General features: G+C 37.6%; 1 pseudogene; it reads left to right on the top strand.

The window, feature by feature from the left end:
• The first annotated feature begins 7,476 nt into the window (after positions 1-7,476).
• LOC132273026 (uncharacterized) lies at positions 7,477-11,843 on the top strand (annotated as a pseudogene).
• The last annotated feature ends 1,206 nt before the right edge of the window (positions 11,844-13,049 follow it).

The following is a 13,049-nucleotide window of genomic DNA, read 5'->3' as shown; positions in this document are numbered from 1 at the left end:
TTCAACATGATGATGTCTTGCTCATTTTGCCCTTTTGATTTGATATATGTAATAAGCATGCTATGTTGTCTAACATATAATAATTTGAGGTTGTTTGAAATTGATTTGAAATCTAGAGAATTTAATTATTTTGTGTAATTAAATTCTATCTATTGGCTCCATAGACCTAGTTGCGTTTTAGAAGTTGTTTCTATATTAAAATCATGGACTTGGACTTGTTGTATATTTACTTGGTTATGTTTTGAGCATAGGATTACATTGTGGTTATATTTATATTCATGAGAGCATATTTTCTTTATGAATTATATTGTTGCCTTGTGTAATGAATTGCACACCTTGTATTTGACATCTTTCATGCCATAGTAATTATGGACTTAGAGCATGTATTGTATGTGTTTCCAAATTCGGTTGTGCATGGTAGATAGTTGATTATCTTGTATATACATGTTGATATATATACGTTGTTGCATGACTTGTTGATTTTGAAAACTTGGGGATGTCGTTATTTGACTACGGCTAGGGCTTGGTTCTAGTATGGGGGATTGTCCCTCTACAGTCTAGTGCGCACATAGAGAGGTTACCCATGAGCTAGTAACCCTAAAGTAACCATGGTGTCTGCCTGATCCGGCGTGACGTCCAAGTATCCACCTTGTTTGATTTCGCATTTCATTTCAAGTTGATAACTATATGATGTTGTAACTTGTTGTTCCTTATTTCATTTCCCATTTTAAGTTACAAGATGTTAACTTTAAGAATACGTGCTTGATGTGTTATGTTAGAAGTTCCAATGTTGGTTAAATTGCATCGATATGATGAATTGTGTTTTAAATGTTCAAATGTAGCTTAGGAATGAACCTATAGATTCATTTGGAACATAGACGTTAGGTAGCATGACCCACTTTGTTGTTTTCATATTTCAGATTTCAAGTGGATGGCTTTGAGAATCTATATCTTGTTACTTTGTATAACATGCTTTTATGTAGTTTGAATTGCATGAGGGATGTGAATTATGCTAGAAATGATGTAAGGTGGCTTAGGATGCTCCCTGAGTCTCACCTTTGACATAGACGTTAGGTGGTATGATTCTTTTGAATTGTTTCAAGTTAATGTAAAAATCTTTAAAGAAATCGAGTCTATGCATGCTCATTCTCTACGAGTAAACTTGTTTACTCACCCTGAAGTTACTGGGGGATTTGTTCAGGTACGAAGAATTGGTGCATGATGTTCATCATTGCTTGGATAGTTGTAGAATTGAAGGTTTTAATTCTTGTAAAGGTTAGCTTGAAATGCCACTTGTAGTCTTAATTGTCAAAATGTGTATTTTCGATTCGATATATGTAATGTGTACATAAGTACACCTTTTGTATTGTATTTGACATATATAAGATGAGGCCGGAGGCCAATGACATGTATTTTGTATCCAATGTAAATTTTGACTTCATGAAATATTATGAAAATATTGAAAAATCACAAATTATTGTTTCACCATGGGTGCATCGGGTGTGGGAATTCCGTTTTCATTCTTTTATAGAGTCTTATTAATCATGTATGAAGTGTGGCCAAGGGCCAAACTATCATTTGAAGTCATTTGTTGATTTTGATCTTCAAAGTTTCCATTTTAGGTCCATTTTCGCTTTTTTGGCTGTTGGTTTTTGACTCGGCCATTTTCGGGAGCCACTGAACATTCCTGCGTGCTCAAAATCACTATTTACGTTTGCGTGCATGATCGTTTTTCATGAGCACTGAAAAGTGCGTATTTAAACCCCTTAAGCTTAGGCATTCTAATACCTTCATCTTTCTTACTTTACCGCTTTAGATTGATTTCGTATTATTTCCATTTTCAGGCACTTGTCCCGAAAATAAGCTAACTCAGCCAAATAAGAGATTAATTGAAGCAATTCTGGGATTAAACAAAGAAAGGAGCAAAGTGGAGAAAGAAGGAAGCAAATGAAGCCAAAGGTGGAAAGCAGCAAAGTTCGATCGATCCAAGTCCAAGATTCGATCGATCGAACACTAATCGATCTCAGTACTTCAAGATAGATCCAAGCCTTGACCCAAAGCAGAAAGTCCAAAGTTCGATCGATCCAACACCACCCTTCGATCAATCGAACACTTTTGTCCTTATCCAAATGATTGATCCTATCCACAGCTGTACCACCCACTAACTACTTTTATCCTTTTTCCAAAAATATCTCGGATTTGTCTTTTCCCAAAAAGCTCAACCAGTTGGATCTATCCAGCCTCAGTTCGATGGATCTCAGCCAGTTCGATTGATCCAAGTTCAAGGTTTGATCGATCGAACTTCCTCTAGTGCAAAAAAGTTAAAAAGCCAGCTTATTCAGTTCGTCCTCTATCCAATCATTAGAGAATATTCTTTGCATGACCCTAGCTCATTTAGTGTGTCACTTAACCTACCTATAAAAGGAATATGATGCACTTTTTGAGGGGAGACTTAGCATTTGGTAGATACAACTTTAGAGGCTATTCTTAGTGTAGAAGAAAAGAGGAGGAGGCTAGAGACACCATTGGAGACTTTTCACCAACTAAGGAGCAAATCTCTTCTATGGAGTTAGCCCTTAAGGGTTGGAGTAACATCACCATGAGTGGCTAGACATCCTCTTGGGGTTAGAGTTAGCCCCAAGCATGCTTTCTATATCTTAATCTTGTGTATTATTGGGGATTAATGTTGTAGTTAATGTTTTGACACTTTGATATATATAGATCTTGTTTATTCAATGATTTATGTGGTTTAATGCTTCCAATTGATTATTTCATTATATCCATATGTCTATGTATGCTAAAATAGATGTTCATGTGTTTGCCTCTATTTCTTGTGTTATTGATGCATGTCTATGTGTATTAATGTTATAGATTTAGAGATTGTCAAAACATTGTACTTAAAAGAATGCTTTTGTGATTCTCTAGATGGTCCATGCTCATTTCTTGATGGATTATGCCTCTACCTTAGCTTAATTAGTTTAATTTTATATTATTAGCTTAATTGTAGTGTAGTGGTACCATAGTTGTTAGATGAGAGGACAATCCATGCTAGTTGTTTTGATGTTTCATACTTTTGAATGCAAGTAGCATATATCTCTAACCTTTTGGTCTATTTGGCTTGTGAGCTTAATGAAAGGATTAATGACTTACTAGATATGTTGTGCTTTTCACATGCTATTTAGACAATATATACTTAATTGCTAGATATATTGTGCTTTTCACATGTTGATTAGACAATGTATGCTTAATTGGTCACCCTTGCTAATTGAATCAACCAAACACACACACACACACCAATATTGAAACACACATTACCCTCATTAGTCACTAGTTAGAGGCGTAGAAAACATTGCTTGGTGGTGACCTCTAAACCCCAAGATTTTTCTCTCTCTTACTTACTCTTTATTGCATTCAATTATTTAGTTTAATTTGCTCTCTAGTTTAATCAATCAACCAACCAATTGTTTGATCACTCGACTTACTAACCCTAATTGTGATTCCACAACCAAGTACGACTCCAATCCCTTGGGACGATCCCTACTCACCCTAACTATATTTTTAGTGAAGGTAGTAGTGGCTTTTATAAATGTAAAACTTGGCCCTCACCTTAATGCACACTCTTTAAGCTTATGATAGGATGACACAACCATCAGTTTTTGGCGCTGTTGCCGGGGATTAGGCAACGTCGTATTTGTGGAATCAATTAGGAATTAGTACTCTTTTGATCGTGTCTTTACTTTGTTTTTATTTTTCTTTAGATTACTTATTGTGTTTGTTCATCTTTGACAAGGAGCATTAAGCTAGTGGGCAAGTAAAGGAGCATCTAAGCAAAGGAGCTAAGCAAGCAAGGAAAAATGCTAAAAATTTAAAAAAAAATTGCTAAGCTAAGCTTTAAATTTGGAGTTGAAGTGCTAAAGGACCTTTGTGAGACTTTCTTACTCAATCCCTTAGTTAAATCATCGGCCCGCGTGGAGGCTTGTTTTTAATTTCTTAGATAAATCGTGAGCCCGCGTGGTGGCAATTTACTTTTCTTTACATTGTTATCAAAGCATGGGAGTATGGGAACATTGTATGTGGAGGAAGTTTGTTGATTGTTGATTTGTTGCGAAGGAGAAGTGCTTGCTTGTTTTGTTGTGATTTGTGTGTCATTTGTAGTCTTGTATAGACCTTGTCATATCATACATTCTAGGCATTCACATGGAAAATCTAGAGGGTAATCTTGGCTACTTAGGCCCACGCTTCATGCAAAACCTACCTCTTAATTAACATGACCCCGGAGTTCAAGCTCCAATTCCTCCAATGGTCCTTCGTGATCATTATAATCTCCATGCATACCATGCACCTACTTGCATTGTGTTGCCTAATTTTGAGGCTAATCAATATGAAATCAAGCCTGAGACCATTCAAATGTGTTTACTCTTTTATGGCTTGGATGAAGAGGAACCATATAGGCATCTTAATGAATTTCTTGAACTATGTTCCACCGTAGGGTACATGGATGTCCCAAAGGAAGTTCTTAAATTACTCATCTTCCCTTTCACACTTAAAAATAAAGCAAAGTATTGGTTCAATACTTTAGGGGTAAATTCCATAACATCTTGGGCACAAATGCAAAATGAGTTTTTAAAAAAAATTTACCTCGTAAGTTTGACCAATGTAATGTGCGCTTCAATTAGAGAATTTTCTCAAAGGGAAGGAGAGTTGTTGCATGAGGCTTGGGAGAGATTGAATAACTTGCTAAGAAAGTGTCCACATCATGGTATTCCAAAATGGCAAGTTGTCCAATACTTCTATGAAAGCCTATCCGACATGCAAAAGGACATAGTTGATACCTCATGTGGAGGTTCGTATTTTGGAAAACATAAAGATGACATTTGGCACCTCTTTGAAAAAATGAGTGAAAACTCTTTGCACAAATATTACACTTTTCGGCTTGATCATGGTTTTAATTAACAGGAGAAAAGTGTAACAGTGTGTCAAATTGAAAGTTCAAGGGAAATTGTAGCCGAGGTTAAAACTTTTTCTCAAAAACTTGATCAATTCTTGTTGAATCAAAAACCGGCTATCAATGCATCTCTTTTTCATCATACAACTCATCTTTGTGAGCCTTGCATGACATGTTCAAGTGTTTTGCATACTACTTTCAATTGTCCCCATGGACATGTTGTTAATGAACACTTTGAACAAGTTAATGCTACATTTGCGCACCCTTATTCAAATGCATATGTTCCATTGTGGAATGAAAGCCCTTATCAAGCTAAAAATCTCCAAAGAAAATACATTCCACCTCATAAAAGAAATAGAGGTTCTCAAGGGTTTGTCTCTTCTTCTTTCCATCATCAAAGGATGAATGACCTCTCACCTTCTCAAATGTGTAATTCCCAAGTTGGCTTCCATTATCCTCAAGCACTATCTAGTAATTCTACATTTGAAGATAAGATTTTGATGGCCTTGGGTAGCTTAGAAAAGGATACCAACTTGTTACATTCCCACTCTCAATCCATATCAAAGCTTGAATCCCAAATCAGGACCATAGCTAATGCATTGAATACAAGAGAAATTGGGAAATTACCTAGTCAACCCGAGAGGAATCCAAAGGCCCAATTTTGTGTGGAAGCAAACCCTACATCGGGGTGTTCTTCCCAAGCTCAAGCGCAAGCCATCACCACCTTGAGAAGTGGTAAGCAAGTGGATAATAGGGTTGAACTACCAAAGGAAGATAGTGAATCAGTGCAACCTAAAGTTGTCACCTATCCAATTTCCAATTCCACTCTTACTCCTTTGAATAAAAATGTTCCTAACTAGAATTCTCAATCTTCTCCATCATCCTCTCAAATTGCAAAGTCTTGTGAGCCAAAAGCTCCATTTCCTTATGCTTTAAAAGAAACTTCGCCTTATGGGAGGCAAGAAGGGAAAACACATGACATGATGGAAGTTTTTAAGCAAGTCAACATCAATCTTCCTCTTTTGGATGCTATTAAGCAAATTCCACCTTATGCAAAATTCTTGAAAGATCTTTGCATACAAAAAAGGAAGAGCAAGGGACCAAGCCCTAAAAAAGTGTTCCTCACGGAGCAAGTGAGCTCCATTCTTCAACAAAACACCCCACTTAAGTTCAAAGATCCCGGTGCTCCAACTATTTCTTGTGTAATTGGAACCCATGAAATTCGTAGAGCTCTTCTTGACTTAGGTGCAAGTGTCAATTTGATTCCTTACTCCGTATATGTTCAATTAGGGTTGAATGAATTGAAGCCAACCTCGGTGGTGCTTCAAATGGCTAATAGATCCGTCAAAACACCTAGGGGCATGGTTGAGGACATTCTTGTCAAGGTGGATAAATTCTACTTTCCGGTGGATTTTGTAGTTCTTGATACCGAACCGATTGCTAATCCCTCCAACCACATCCCAATCATCTTGGGAAGACCATTCCTTGCCACCGCAAATGCAACAATTAATTGTAGATCCAAGATTTTGGACCTCTCTTTTGGCAATATGATGATTAAACTTAATGTTTTCCATGTAAGTCGACATCCCATAGATGAAGATGAGTGTTGCCTTGTAGATGTGTTAGATGAGATTGTTGAGGAATCGATTCCAACGATGCTAATGAAATAACTAATTGAGGATAATCTTTCATCTCTTTTATCCGATGATCCTCTAGCTTCTTGCCTTCTTGAAATGTATGGAAGTTGTGGATTTGATGATGAAAAATCAATGGATGAAATGAGCAATCTTATGGAATCTGTTGCAAGCTTGGATTTTCCATCTTGGAAAACCCCAATAGAACCTCTTCCTCCACTTTCTAGCACTCCACCGGTCTCATCTTTAGTCTCTCCACCAATTCTTGAGTTTAAAACTCTACCTTCCAATCTCAAGTATGCATTCTTAGGACCAAAAGAGACTCTTCCAGTTATCATTTCTTCAAGTCTTGAAAAAGACCAAGAAGATGCTCTCTTAAGTGTGCTTAAAAAAAAAAAGGAAACCATAGGATGGAGTGTGGCGGATCTTAAGGGAATTGACCCTTCTATTTATATGCATCGTATACTTATGGAAGATGATACAAAACCCTTTAGGGATGCCCAAAGAAGACTTAATCCAACCATGAAGGAGGTAGTTAAGAAGGAAGTTGTCAAACTCTTGGATGCCGGAATCATTTACCCAATCTCCGATAGCAAATGGGTGAGTCCAACTCAAATAGTTCCCAAAAAATCGGGGATTACAGTGGTTGAAAATGTAAAGGGTGAGGAAATCTCTAAGCGTACCGCCAATTCATGGCGTGAATGCATTGATTACCGCAAATTAAATGCCGCCACTAGAAAGGATCACTTCCCTTTGCCATTCATTGATCAAATTCTAGAGAGATTGGCCGGGCAACAATATTATTGCTTCCTTGATGGCTATTCGGGGTACAATCAAGTAGCCCTCGACCCATTAGACCAAGAGAAAACCACCTTTACATGTCCATTCGGCACATTTTCTTATAGACGGATGCCTTTTGGTTTGTGTAATGCACCTTTCACATTCCAAAGGTGTATGATGTCAATTTTCTCGGATATGGTGGAAGAGTATGTAGAGGTTTTCATGGATGATTTTTCTGTTTTTGGGTCTTCATTTAATGCATGCCTCAAAAATTTAGATCTAGTGTTTAAGAGATGTCGTGAAACCAACCTTGTACTTAGCTGGGAAAAGAGCCATTTCATGGTTTAATAGGGTATTGTGTTGGGTCACGTTATCTTAAGGAGAGGAATAGAGGTAGATAAAGCAAAGGTCGAGCTTATTTCTGAATTGCCTCCACCTTCAACGGTGAGAGAGGTTCGCTCCTTTCTAGGTCATGCTGGCTTTTACCGTCGTTTTATCAAAGACTTTAGCAAAACCCTTGTGCAATCTTCTTGACAAGGAAACTCATTTTGTCTTTGACCAAGCATGCCTAAACGCTTTTCATAAATTACGTGAATTATTATCATCTGCTCCTATCATGCAACCTCCCAATTAGTCATTGCTATTTGAAATCATGTGTGATGCTTCTGATTATGCCATGGGGGCAGTTTTGGGACAAAGAGTGGGTAAGCTTCCTTGTGCCATATACTATGCAAGTAAAACTTTCTCGGGAGCTCAATTGAATTACTCCACTACTGAGAAAGAATTACTTGTCGTAGTGTATGCTCTTGATAAATTTCGTTCCTATCTCTTAGGGTCCAAGGTTGTTGTTTATTCTGACCATGCCGCCTTGAGACATCTATTAACAAAAAGGGAAACAAAACCTAGGCTAATTAGATCGATTTTGCTTCTTCAGGAATTCAATTTTGAAATCAAGGACAAGAAAGGCACTGAAAATGTGGTTGCCGATCATCTTTCTAGGTTATCGATAGAGCCTTTCCCTAGTCTACCAATCTGTGACTCTTTTCTGGATGACCAACTCTTTCAAATTTCTAATGGAAAAATGCCTTGGTTTGCCGACATTGTGAATTATTTGGCAGTAGGCAAGCTACCAACTTCTTGGTCGAAGAACGAAAAGAATCGTTTCTTTTCCTACATCCGAAATTACTATTGGGAAGACCCTGTCTTATACCGATATTGTCCGGATCAAATTGTGAGAAGATTCCAAGCGTCCTAGTGTTTTGTCACACTCTTGCATGTGGTGGGCATTTTAGTGCTAAGAAGACCGCCTTGAAGGTTCTTCAAAGTGGGCTCTTTTGGCCTACTATTCATAGAGATGGCTACAATTTTTGCAAATCATGTGAGAGATGTCAAAAGATAGGGACAATGTCTAGAAAAGATATGATGCCCTTGACCAATATACTTGTTGTCGAGATCTTTGATATATGGGGCATTGATTTTATGGGTCTATTTCCTATGTCCTATGGTTTTCAATACATTCTTCTTGCCGTTGATTATGTTTCCAAGTGGGTGGAAGCATGTGCTACCAAAACAAATGACCACTCTGTGGTCATTCAATTCATTAAATCCAATATCTTTGCTCGTTTTAGTATGCCAAGGGCTATAATAAGTGATGAAGGAAAACATTTTTGCAATCAATTCTTGAGGCACTTATTTCTTAAGTACTCAGTTACTCATAAGGTAGCCACACCCTACCATCCTCAAACAAGTGGGCAAGTTGAAGTGTCTAACCGGGAAATTAAGTATATTCTTGAGAAAACGGTTAACACTACCTGGAAGGATTGGTCAAGGAAGCTAAATGATGTTTTATGGGCTTATCGGACGGCATACAAGACTCCCATTGGCATGTCTCCTTATAGACTTATATATGAAAAGCCTTGCCATCTTCCGGTTGAGCTAGAGCATAAAGCCTTGTGGGCGGTTAAAAAGCTCAATTTTGACCTTGATAAAGCCGAAAAGAATAGGCTACTTTAATTGAGTGAGTTAGAAGAGTTGAGACATAATGCTTATGATAATGCCAAAATCTACAAAGAACGAACCAAAGTCTTTCATGATAAGCATATTATGAAAAAGTCTTTGGAACCCGGTCAAAAAGCCTGGCTTTTCAACTCTAGATTGAAACTCTTTCGTGGGAAATTAAGAACCAAATAGGAGGGTCCTTATGAAATCATCTCTGTTGCACCTCATGGGGCTGTTGAAATCAAAAACTTGAAGAAGGGGAACATTTTCAAAGTTAATGGTTAAAGGTTAAAACCTTACATAGAGGGTCAAGTCTTTCAAAGACATTTGAAAGCTGCACATCTAGTTCACCCGGTGTATAAGCACATAGAAGATTGCATTGACAAGGAACCAAAAGCTCCTTTTGAGCTTAATCCAACAAGTTCTTCAAAGAACCATTTGTTGGGTGGAGTTCAAAGCATCTATCACCCCAAAAAGGAGGGGACGCATTATAAGATCTTTGATCCGGGCTAAAAGAGTCCAATGTCTTGCTAGAGACGTTAAAGACAAGCAAAAGCATTCGTAGGGTGTCAAAACCCTATTCCTCCCCCATTTCTATCTTACATTTCATTTCTTGCGAAGTCTAGATATTTTTTTTTGGTTCTCATATGCATTGAAAGGAACTTTGGTGAGGATTGCATGAGCTTTCATGTCATTATTGAGCATTCTGCATAGTTCGATCGAGCTCAAACCTGAATTTGATCGATCGAACTCCATTCTGCATCCAACACTAATTTTCGACCTGCAGAAACTTGCATCCAAATCACCTCTTATTCCCATCGTTCGAACTTATTCTTAGATCGATCAAGAGACCTTCGATCGATCCAACTTCAAAGTTCGATCGATCTCATGATTCAACACTCAGAAAATTTTTGAGCCTGCATCAACCTGCATATTTCACCTCTTTGTCTCATCGATCGAAACATCTCAAGATCGATCTGAAGTTCTTCGATCGATCAAACTTCCAAGTTCGATCGATCTCCAAGTTCCAACACTTAGCCAATTTTCTAAGCCAAAAACCTTCATATTTTTGCTCTCTGTCTGATCGATCGAACTCGTTCCGATCGATCTCAATTCTCCATTTCATTGTTTAACTTTATTTTGACTTTTTCAATTTTTAAAATCCAAAAATATTTTTATTTTTATTCTCATTTTACTTTATTTTATGTTATTTTATTTTATTTTATTTTATTTTATTTCTCAAAAATATTTCAAAAATACAAAAAGATTTTGTTTTATTTTATTTGTTTAATAATTAAAAAAAAAAAACTTTGTGAAGAGATCATTCAAAGTTCAATTGATCTGCAATTCTAGTTCGATCGATCGAACTTAAGAGCGACAGTTTTTAAATAGAGGATAAGATCTCATTCTCCCTCATTTCCAAACCCTAGTTCTTACGCCGCTGTAACCTCATCCATTTTCTCCATCTCTGGCGAGATCTCCAGAGTGAACCAGATGTCGATTTCTCCATCTTCTCGGATCTTCTTCCTCTTCCCATTTTATCTTTCCTCTCTTTGATTCAAGGTAAGATCCGAGACCCTATTATTGATGTCACACCTCCATTTGTTAAGAGTATGCTTTAAGTGTTTGATCCGTTCCAATATTCATGATGATTGTTAGCCATGGATGAAGTTTTAAGCTTTTCATGTCTATATGTCTATATTCGTCTTTATGCCGTGTCCATTGTAATGAGTTACTTTGATTTTCAGGAGTGTGAGCCATTCTAGGTGATTGGGATTAATGTTTGTTGTGTTAATGGACCCACGAACATGTTCATGTGAGTCCCGTGCTTCCACAGTCACAGATTTATGACTTTTCGTTTTTCACAGACCACAGTTCGATCGATCAAACTTGTGTCGCAGATCAATCGAAGTTGTGAGATCGATCTCACTTATTTTCGATTAATCCAACTTTTGTGATCGATCTCACTTCTTTTTCTGATCGATCGAATTTCACAGATCTCACATACACAAATCATTCATCTTGTGTTCACTTCATACTATCATATTTATGCCCAATGCATATGATATTCCACATTGGATGCATTTCATACTTATATTGCTTAGCATGCTTCACATCCTGCCACTTGCATAGGTTCATGTCGTATCTGTTTTGTCTATTTTACTTGACATACATGTTTCTATATTGTGCTTAAAATTTCTTATTCTGGCACTAACTCCCATTGCAAGATTTCCTTTCTGCAAACCATGACTAAGAATGACAGTTCTTCTACTTCAGCCACACCTGAGGCTCATAATCAGATATGTCGCTTAGAAGCGCACCTTCAGAGTTTGGAGGATATGCTGGTTGCCCTTAGAGCTGACATTGCTACCCTTCGTTTGAATATGATGGCTGCTATTCGAGCTGACATTGCTCGCCTCTGTACGGAGATCTTGACTGCCATTAATGACTTAGCCAGGGAGATCCGGGGAGTTCCCTCTGCCTGAGACTCCCAGTCTTTTTATCTTTTTATGCTCCTATCTATGTTGCGTGTCTACTACACTTCTGATACTATTATTTTTGCAGCCAGGTCTGTCGGCTTTAACACTTGATGTGTTGCACTTTATTTTTGTTTTTATCTATGATAGATGTCGTATGCTTTAATTGATACATTTGTCCTTTTAACTCCATCAGGTACATCATATTGACTTCAGTGAGAGAGTGCCACCCAATTTTCAGGACCACCCTTATACCTCTCTCATCTCTTTATCTATTTATCCCATTTACACTTGCATGTCCACAGTGCACTACTTATCCCATTTTGTTATCTGATGAGTTGATCCAAGTGCCAATTTTCAGGACCACAGTTCATCCCAAGTTTGGGGGGGGGGCCATGCCACCCACTTCGGATACTTCAGTCCCGATCATTCTTACTTAGTTGCACTGGTGTACTCTTTCCCTTGTTCTCTTTGCACATTGAGAACATTGTGCCATTTAAGTTTGGGGGGAATGGTGCTTTGCAGTGTTAACTTTAAATTTTGAAATAATTTTGAGCATGAATTGTGTATTTGAGGGATATTTCTATGATTGGTCCATATCTAGCTATGATTTTGATCTTTTGAGGACTATATTGCTTAAAATTTAAAAATCGCTTAACTTGAGTGTCCAATACTCCTTATATACCTTGTGGATGCCATTTAGGAGTAAATTTTTCGAAAGATTGATATCTTGCTTGCACTCGTGGTCCACATCATCTTGATTTTGTGATTGTTTTGAGATTCACTCTAGTATTTTACACTAGCACAGGCGCACACTAGCATTCATTTGTGGGGTACATGCTTTGTTGATTATTGAATTGGTTATATCCCAATTGGGCTAGTAGTGCATTGAAAGCTTTCATTCTTGATAAAGGTGGATAACAACCCCTTTTCACTAAGTAGCCGGGATTCTAGCCTCATCAAGCACTAAACTTCTAGCGCCGAAAGGTAGAGGGCCCAAACTCTAGGTTAATAATTAAAAAAAAAAATGTGAGGACTTCTCCCAAATGTTAAGAAGTGGGAAATGATTAGATGGTTATTGTCTTAATTTGTAGCCTAGTTGATTTGAGCTTGTAAGTCCGTAGGGGTATTTGAATGTCTAATGCCCTAAAGCCGTCTGGTTTGGGAGTCATTGACCTAACGCTCGACCTCATGAATCGCTAGAAAGCTTAATAG

The sequence above is a fragment of the Cornus florida genome, unplaced genomic scaffold (assembly GCF_030987335.1).
Source record: "Cornus florida cultivar Cherokee Brave unplaced genomic scaffold, ASM3098733v1 CherokeeBrave_3.0.0_Hap2_Chr01, whole genome shotgun sequence".
NCBI lineage: Eukaryota > Viridiplantae > Streptophyta > Magnoliopsida > Cornales > Cornaceae > Cornus > Cornus florida.
Note: the sequence above shows the minus strand (reverse complement) of the source record. Positions and strands in the feature narration are given on the sequence as shown.